Source organism: Photinus pyralis, unplaced genomic scaffold, assembly GCF_008802855.1.
Source record: "Photinus pyralis isolate 1611_PpyrPB1 unplaced genomic scaffold, Ppyr1.3 Ppyr1.4_unclustered_Scaffold5073, whole genome shotgun sequence".
NCBI lineage: Eukaryota > Metazoa > Arthropoda > Insecta > Coleoptera > Lampyridae > Photinus > Photinus pyralis.
The window spans coordinates 823-10901 of NW_022171703.1; the positions used below are offsets into that span (position 1 = coordinate 823).

The 10079-nt window shown below is 36.2% G+C and overlaps 1 long non-coding RNA gene across 1 annotated transcript; it reads left to right on the top strand.

The window, feature by feature from the left end:
• Window positions 1–3987: 3987 nt before the first annotated feature.
• Window positions 3988–4900, top strand: LOC116182381. Its single transcript, XR_004147500.1, has 3 exons — window positions 3988–4277; window positions 4330–4460; window positions 4512–4900. It is a non-coding gene; the product is annotated as an uncharacterized LOC116182381 (long non-coding RNA).
• Window positions 4901–10079: the final 5179 nt, after the last annotated feature.

Genomic DNA, 10079 nt, shown 5'->3' on the forward strand with positions numbered 1-10079 from the left:
CGGTCTGTTATGGTAAGATGCCTTAATCAACTGCTGCATAGGTCATATAGGTATCAAACTCTAAAGGCGCGGCCACACTATACCGAATGGTGTTGTTCATCTTGTTCTATTCGATTTTTCTGTTCGTATCATTCTATTCGTTACCTCGTTCGTTACTATTCGTCATGACGTATTGTTGTGTGGATAAGTTGAAAGTGGTGAATCAATCAATCAATACTTACACATTTATAGTGGAGGTGGATAACGGTTCGAAGCATCGCTCAGTTATCAAACGGTGTTCAGTCAACAACAACTAAAATTCTATAACCCCCACATTTTATGTATTTTGCCCGTCTCACATTGAACAAATTGTTTATTTACACGAATTTATTTGCTCTAATTTTCGGTATCTTTTATGGTAAAGGAATTATGAACCGAGGGGTCTAGATGCTACACTCTGTATATAATACATTATTAAGATCCATATTTTTATCAATATCTATACACTTTCTTGTTGCACGATCATAGACATATGATACGTTTAAGGCTAGTACGATGGCGATTTACATATTTACAACATCAAATTTTCTTTGAAAGCGACACGCAACAAAAAACGCTAAACAAAACAGTTCCATCAGCTTGATGTCTAAAAGTTAAATTTTGGCAATAAAATTTACTTGAATTGTCAATAAAATATGCAAGTAAATACGAAATAATACGTGATTGAAATGCGCTTACGTAAATCGTTTACGATTACACTTTTCACTTGCTGAATTTTGGCAACGTTTGGATCTAATTTTAGTGGGTTTTCCTCGGGGTTTTCACTACTGTTGACGTACATCACATACAAAAAATTCGGAAAAACAGTAAAATGTTTTTGAGCTATGACACGAATGCAGCCACATAACTGCGTCCGCGCTATAGTAGGATTGGTGACCCACCGTCCCGTTTTTAGTGCAAACAAGTTTTACACGAATGCCATTGGTATTTTTGTATCGATTCGATTTTTAACACTACATTGAAGTGTATGTTCATTGATACTACGGATTGGACGGCAAAACATAATGGGATAAAAGTAACATAAATTCAGACGTAATTTTTACACTGAGTACGACATTTCACATTTGCAACGGATTTTTAGCATTGGAAATGCTTATGTTTTGTATGGGTATGAATTTACCAGGTTTGCCCAGTAGAAAAGAAGACAAGTGGTGTCGCGTCTCATGTTGATTGTACCGTACTCGACTGCAATCGGTAGATTCAGGAAAAGTCGCGGATACTGGTACCTACTTATTTAACAATGCGCATGGGTTTTGTTAATTCGAATTTAAAATTCTCGTATATCGCCCGTGATAGTATTATAAGCATGTTACGCCGCTTATTATTCAGAAAGTTTACGTTTGTGACACGAGCGAGCTTGCGAGCGAGTGGAGCAAGATTATTCCGTGTGAATAAGGGTTATTTATGGCTTTATACGTTATCACTTCCAATGTCTCCGATGGTTGCAAGGATTGCGAAATCTGAGAATTTTTTAAATGAAGAACTGGTTGTATAAGTTACAACTCAATAGGTACTATACTATCGAATTTTGTAAGTGGCCCATTCTCCTCTAACAGGCGCAAATTTCTTCGAATGTCTCTGGACGGAATTCAGATCAATTCTTTCAGTTTTTTTTATAAAAGATCTTTGTCAAATATCTTTTATGGTCTAATACCGGACTTAGGTTAATTAAAAAATAATGGAAAGATCGGATTATATATAACAAATGCATATATCAAATTGTAAAAATTAACAAATATTTTAAAAATTGAAAATTGCGAAAATCGAGAAAATTCCGAAAAATGAAAGTGTAAAATTCAAATAAAACATAAGTTTATCAACATTAGATAGTCAGAAAAATTAAAAAAATTAAAATTTCAAAATTTTTCGAGATATTTTGAAAAATTGAGAAAATTTAAAAACAACAAATGTACACAAACATGAAAAGATTATCTTTACAAAAATCCGAGGATTAAAAACATTCTACGATGTATTTAGAAACTTTTAGTAATTAAAATGTCAGCTTAGAGCACATTTAACAAATTATATCTAAAAACCGAGCTAAAAACTAATCTGCAACGGTGTAGGCAAACTACCGTTAGGATCACAGACCATCAACGGGTTTCGATCAGTTTCGATCTCCTACGGAAATGTGCTTCCCCCTCTACTGGTTTCTCTTTTCAAATAGTACCATTGAATAATAAAGATTTATTATTCAATGATAGCACCTTGGATAGTACACAGTGAGCTCAGTCATTTCAAAGAGAATACAGCTTCATAAAACATTGCCTATTCGACTATTTCGTACTTTTTTTCGAAAATTCAAAAAGTAACACATTAGATTTCACTTATATTTAAACGTATATGCTTTGTTTAAACATAATAAAAGTCGCGCAGAATGTTGCAAACGTTACAATAGATTAATTAATATTATGAATTCTTCTTTATTGACTTCTGACATTTTAATATAGTTTCTCAAATCCCCCTTGATTAATCAGATAAATTGTCAGCAATGCTCTAAAATCGAGTCTAAAATATGTACGATGTGAAAATCAAAAGAAAAGTGACCAGATGCTGCGCCGCTTGTTTGGGACCCAATTTTTGTCATAATCTCTTCTACTGTAACTTCTGACATTGTTCACATACTTTGTTCTATACCAGGGGAGTAGCCAGGGGGGGCTATTGGGGCTATAGCCCCACCCGGACATGTCATATTTGTGTACAATTAAATCAATTTTTGCGAAATGGAACTGAATCGTACGTAGGTAGCTGATTTTTTATCACCGCCTTCGACAACGTACGCACATCCGCCCCTCCCAAACCAAGTTCCTGGCTACGCCACTGATCTATACGCAAAATTTGTCGGTATTATTAGCAACTCTTCTGAAAATTTCTTTTACTGCATCTTCTCAAGGTCCTGGATATCTATGTAAATTTTTATGGAACGCCAATTTACTATTTATTAACTGCATTTTAAGTATAGCATTTTAATTGGTTACGTTTATATGCCATTGTAATAAAATGGTTTTGTTAAATTAAAATCCACATTTTCTTGGAGTACGATAGTAATTTAAATAGTTTCCTTTGTAACATGTCACAAAATAACGACGTTTATATGACGAATCCCGTAGCACCACTTCAGTTTTTAATGCCTGTAAATACTATAAATTGCATTTAAAATGCGATAGGTTTATTTTGAATGCTTTTTCTTTGCGATCATCTACATCACAAACCTATTTAAATGCTGGTGTGTACAAGATGCGTTTTACTATTTATTATACATTTATAACGTATACCAAAATATTTAAATAACAATTGAATTGTTACCAACAAATTAAACATGTCAAAAAAATGTTAGCCAAATGTATGCAAATGTAGGAAATGTTAATATGGATTTTAGCGTTTGAATCCTAAAACACTACAAGATGACAGAGATGAATATTAAACATTGCCAATTTAATTGTCATGCATCAAAATAAATAGCAATTTGTATAAAAGATTTAAACACATAACGCATTTATTTGGAACTGTCCAGCTATACCAGAAGTGAAATACATTTGCTGCTGTGTGTAATTGAATTGATATTAAATAAAATTGAGTCGAGTATGTTTGCATCCAAAAAAAAATGTAAACCATTCTCATGCGTATATCAAATTAAATCGCATGCATTGAAATTCGTATATATGCACTTTAAAGAACAAACGTTATTCACGTATGGGATTAAAATAGATACCCGTTGCGACATTACCAATGGAAATAAAATTATTCGTAAGGTATGGCATAAAAATTAAATCGAAGTTTAAGATGTAGCATTGAATTCCAATGTATTTAATAGTGCATCTTTTAATTCAAATGAACGTCGAATTATTTTGTGAATCATTTCTATGCGATACACCGCATTAAAATACATTGCATTTTAAATGTGCTTATACATACATGATACAATGGAAATTCGGTCTGCATAAAATGTATCGCATAAGAATGAGACACAAATTTAATGTATCAAATGGAAATGGTATGAATGAAAATTACTCTGCATGCAAATGCGCAGTTACGTTAGAGAAGGAAAGTAGCCGTAGGTCTTAGGTACGTTTTATTTGCGGTTGCGCAAAAACAAAACAGCTGTTATTGATTGTTACTTACATCGAACGTGTAAATGGATTAATTAATACGTTCATCAATTTTGAGAAGGCAAGGGATTTATTGGGTTATTTTCTGTCGGTCACACGTGACCTTTACAGTTTTTACGTACATATTCGGTAAGTCCAATTTTACGATTCCTTTTATGATAACAGTAAACAATGAATGTAGGATTTGCACCTGCTGCGCAATATTGTTTAATATAAAGCAAGAAAAAGGCCGATGGAAATCGAAAGATGTGCAAGAGGCGCCGGGTCCCCTTAACAATAAATTGGAGGTGTACGCTGTCGCTATAAAAATAGGTAATCTCAAATTTCACTTATTCTTACCTGTAATGCAAATTGAGTGAACAGTTACAGGTTCGTGGGAATTAATAATGGATAAAGAGTCCAGAGATAAACCGTTAATGGAACGAAGCTCATGTTCTACGACTCTTGTAAGGAACAAGCACATCGACAAGTTGATGCTCCTTCGTAATGGAAATTGTGTCGAGTTCAATCGTGATATATCTACTAACACGATAAGTTAAATATGTAATCTCCATTGAATGAGAGATTTGTATATTTACAAGATGCTAATACATGTACCTGTGTAGAAACACGAGCACGTGAGACATTGTTAGACACGTATCTCGTTCTGTTTGATGGGTGCACCGTAGTATGTAAACGATGACGTCGCTAACAAAGTTACACAAAGATTGTCAAAAAAAATTTGTATCCTGATAATTAAATGATTATCCTATTCGTCATCTGGAAGCGTTTATTTCAAAAGTGAACCACACACCGAGAAATGTAACTTCCCTACATACCAAAAGGCAGATTGAAAGAGAAGTCCTCGCAGGGATGATAGAAGCGTAGTTCCTCTTAACCCTTCAGTGGTGACGCACGGTCTCTCAGACCGACGAAAAGTATTTTTCAAATTTTTATAAAAACGATGCAGCGCATGGCACTGCTAGTTCTGCTAGCTTAATATTTTGCGTGTCTGAGACCAGACGAACAACTTGATGAAGCAAGCCGTTCTTTGACAATTTAGTGCCGTGAGTAATTGGCCGCTTTCCGGTGCATTGATGCTACGAAAATTCTAGTCAGCGCAGCATTGCAACGCGCATCCCCCCATAAGCTTAGTATTGTGTATAATTCAATTTAGTTATGTTCAGTGGCGGTCCCAGGGGGCCCGGCTCCCCCCCCTATTGTTCATTTTTTTCATCAGATTTATTCTTTTCCGTGTTGGGACAAAGTTCGGGTTTGGGCCCCTCCCTTTACCAAATCCTGGGACCGCTACTGTCAGTGGCGGTCCCAGGGGGGGGCCACGGGCCCCCTCATTCATTTTTTTCATTAGATTTCTTTCATTTTTTTCCATGTTGGGGCAAAGTTCGGGTTTGAGCCCCTCCCTTTACCAAATCCTGGGACCGCTACTGGTTATGTTACAAGAATAAAATTTATTTTTCGATTTATATGCCTTTATTTATTGACTGTACTTTTTCCTTTATTTTAAGCCAAGTTACATGCGTAGTAACTATACGAAATCAAGCCAAAATCAAATTCGGTCTCTCAGACCGAGGTCACCACTGGTGTTCCAAAATTTCACGTCACCACTGCAGGGTTAAAAACCCCTGTTAAAGTTTTTCTAGAAATGCTCCAGAATTTGAGAAATAAATTTTTAAAGTTGACCACGCACATACTTCTAAATAGAACACCTAACTTTGACATCGCATTAAAGAAGTTACAGAGAGGTTGGAAGAAAACCCCCTATAGGGGTGATAGAAGGGATGTTCCCCTTTAAAACCCATGTTACAGTTTTTCTAGAAGTGCCCCAGAATTTGAGAAATTAATTTTTAAATTTGACCTTGCACGTACTTGTAAATAGAACACCTAATTTTGACATCGCATTAAAGAAGTTACAGAGAGGTTGGAAGAAAACCCCCTGTAGGGGTGATAGAAGGGATGTTCCTCCTTTAACACCCTGCTCGCAGTTTTTCTGGAAGTGCCCTATCATTCGAGAACTTATGAGTGTGTTTGTTCATTCTTTTAAATGTGAACGTTGTGATTTAGGTAATTTTTGCTGTGCATGCGTGAGTTGTGGTTATGAAGCCGATTTTGCGTGATGATTGATGTCATTCACTTGAAAATGTTTGTTTATAATTTTCGGTGAAGTCCCAGACTATAATATAGGAAACCACGATCACTGCTTTTTTCATTCCATAAGAATCTCTCTTTTTGGTTATGTTATTGTGATCCTGTATATTGTACCTATAACGGTAGACAACTGCTATTTGCATTGCATGTAAGTGCACGTGCACGGCGTAGTAGTTACTGTTATGGAGGTGGTTATTGACAGTGGATCTATTACCTACTTAAAACCTTATATCTATCTGTATGTACGTGTGCGTTTACAATGAACGTATACAAAAATTCTTTTAAATGTGAACTTTGTGCTTTCTGTAATTTTTATTGCGCATGCGGGAGCTGTGGTTATGAACCCGATCTTGGCGGGCTAACGCCAACTTCAAAACACACCGGAATATTTGACCATATTCTGTAGTGAGGGAATGCCAAACTAACATGGCTGCCTATTTGAATATTCTCGCTTAAGTTTCCCGCGAGAATCTGTCACTCGGGGGCCACTCCGAGTGCACTAAGATCGTGATCGTCATGTAGGACACCTACGTTGTGTAATATAACTGGGTTCTCAGCAGGCACTGAGGGTGTTTTATGGATAAGGAACACCAAAAGTAAAAATAAATAGCTGATTAAGTTTATATTGAATCTAATACCAATACGATTACAGAGTGACCCGCATAATGGTTTTTAGCGGCGCCCCTGCAGAGGGTATTAGGTGGTTCTATACTACTCCGGCATTTACCTTACGAATTGGAAAACTACAGGAAAACCTAATTCGGAGTAGTCCTATAATAAACATCTAATGTACAGCACTTTTGAGCCCCCTCGAAACCGGGGTAAATACTACAAACACGCTATGAGTAACCAAAATGGAATCGAGACATTCTCCAGGTATTACAACACATCATCAGGCAAAACTAAGAAGTGTTAAATATACCTCGACGGCCGGGAGGATTACCCAGGCCCTGTAGACATGGGCTAAAGTTGTTGGGTTCGGAACGAGTGAAAATGTTAGTGTTAGGTTCACCAAGGCCCGTATAAACTTGAATAACTCGATCCCCTCTAAACAAGCACACTTCCCTCTTGATTACTCCAGTCACAAATAAGCAAATATAATGAAATGCAATGAAATAATCGAGAGTGACTAAAAAGCACAATACGCAAATATGTACACATGCAAGTATGTACAGCACAGATACAGCCCTACCGACAATGAAACATGACTGCCAATACCAACAAAGGTTACACATTAAGAGGTACAAGTGATTGAATCCAGTAAGTACATAAGTAAAGAGTTACAATCTACATTCAAGTTATGCACATTTATAGATTAATTGAATAAAGCAAATACCTCACCTGATACAAAAAAGCAAAAGGACACAGTTAAGGTATAACAAAATATTTCAAGACAAGCCGTACTTTACACTTCAGCCGGTTACAAGACAAAGACCATGAACACACATGTCAAATCCTATTTATTGAACAACCCAAGCCATTCGGTAATTTGATCTGCTAATACCCCTAAAAACCTCCCGAAAAAAAATTCTCAAAAGAAGGATTTGCGTAAATCGCAACATTCCTACACTCAAAATGTGCGATTCTCCCATAAGCTCAATAATAAATTTGGGAAAAATGGCGGAAATGAGCATATGGCCACACTGTCTTTATAGAGTCACTGTAATATGGGCACCGACAGCATAATACCTATTGGGCATTTACGAAAACTGGAGCGGTAGATCCACGATGGAAAATGTCGGTAAACATTTGATGATGACTGATGAGATGCGGTAACTTTGGTGCATGCCTGTTTATAGAACAATGCTTTTGTCATGTGTAAATGTAGCGCATAAATTTATAAACATATAGAGTAGGAAACAAAGATAGTTCCACAAACAGAACACCCTTCCCCATGTCAAAGGGTGCTGATAAATTATTAAACACAATGGAATAAGTTTCAATCTATAAAATGAACTAAAAATGCCGAAAATTACGATTTTTAGAAATAAACAGATATAGTTTCATCTGTCAAATCGCTACAGCGTTGCCGTCGTGACACACTAATTATCTTAAATTTTCTTATTAGGCCGTTTAATTTCAACTTATAATAGTTTGTTTTTCACCACCTTTATAAATATTTAAAAATCCATTTAGATCCTTTCTATATATCTATTATTAATATTAATTAAAAAATGGTTTCGCGAAATGTGACAAGTTCGCTTCCTGCAATATTTACAAACACGACGAGATTATGGCGCGTTTTGATAAGCATCAAGGCATCGCTATCTTTATTTCTTACTCTGAGATAAACAGCATATACCTACAAGGCTACATTAGCATATACTTACTACCATGAAAGTGTTTCGTAAGATCTAAGGTTTCGAATATAACAAAAAATGTACACAACGGAAGTCCTCTTGATAATTATTGAAGGAAAGCCAAAAAGATTGCAAAGTGAGGTTACAACTCTTGCACCTTTTTTTAGTGGCGCGCGTGGACCAACCAGATGAATACACTCCAATTAGTGATCCATTTCGTTAATGTGATCGGTACATATGGTAATAAAAGAACACTGTAAAATAATTACCTATCACATTTTCGAACGCTACGGTATATATACCGGGATCTACAGCTCCAATTTTTGTAAATGCCTCATAAATATATTACACCAATAGGCCTTCTAACCACCTCCATAACAGTGGCTACTAAGCCGTGGACTTGAATTTGGTTGGAAGTGGCTGACACATAGAAATTACCGTTAACAGGTACAATACACAGGACCACAAAAACTTATAACCAAAACGAAAAATTATGAAATGAATAAATTAGTAATCGTGGTTTAATATACTATTTAATCTGAAGACTTCGCCGAAAATAAATTACCAAACCTGTCGGCTGTCATGTGATTTAAGCTGAATTTATAGTTCCGTACCCGCAACACCGCACCGTACCGTAACGTTTGGAATTACTTGTTGCGCGTGAACATTTATAGTTCCCGTTTACGTTGCGTTAGAACGGTTACGGTACGTAGGAAATGCCCAAATCTTATTCCTTACGGTAAATCGCGCTAACGCGCCTGTCTTCGATAGTACTCGGATAATTCAAACAGTTGAGTTTATCCGGACGTTCGTTTCGTTTATTTACAGTAATTATTGACACTTTGTTGGTTATTATTATTTTGAAATGCACGTTACTCTTACTGACAGATGACATACAATGGCAGATAAATACGCAAGCTCATCTCTTACCACTACGGTAACTATAAATCGCATAATTTTCGTTAACGTCAGATTTTACGGTTCCGTTCTTACGGCTACGGAACTATAAAGCCGGATCCGGCTTTAATGTGAATAACTGCAACAATTACACAAAATCGGCTTCATAACCACAGCTCCCGCATGAGCAAAACAGATGACCAAAATCACAACGTTCACATTTAAAAGAATGACCAAAATACCCTTAATCATTAAGTTCTCGAATTTTAGGGCACTTCCAGAAAAACCGCGAGCAGGGTGTTAAAGAGGAACATCCCTTCTATCGCCCCTATAGGGGATTTTCTTCTAACCTCTCTGTAACTTCTTTAATGCGATGTCAAAGTTAGGTGTTCTATTTAGAAATGTGCTAGGTCAAAAAAATTAATTTCTCAAATTCTGGAGCACTTCTAGAAAAACTTTAACAGGGGTTTTTAAGAGGAACTACGCTTCTATCATCCCTGCGAGGACTTCTCTTTCAATCTGCCTTTTGGTATGTAGGGAAGTTACATTTCTCGATGTGTGGTTCACTTTTGAAATAAACGCTTCCAGA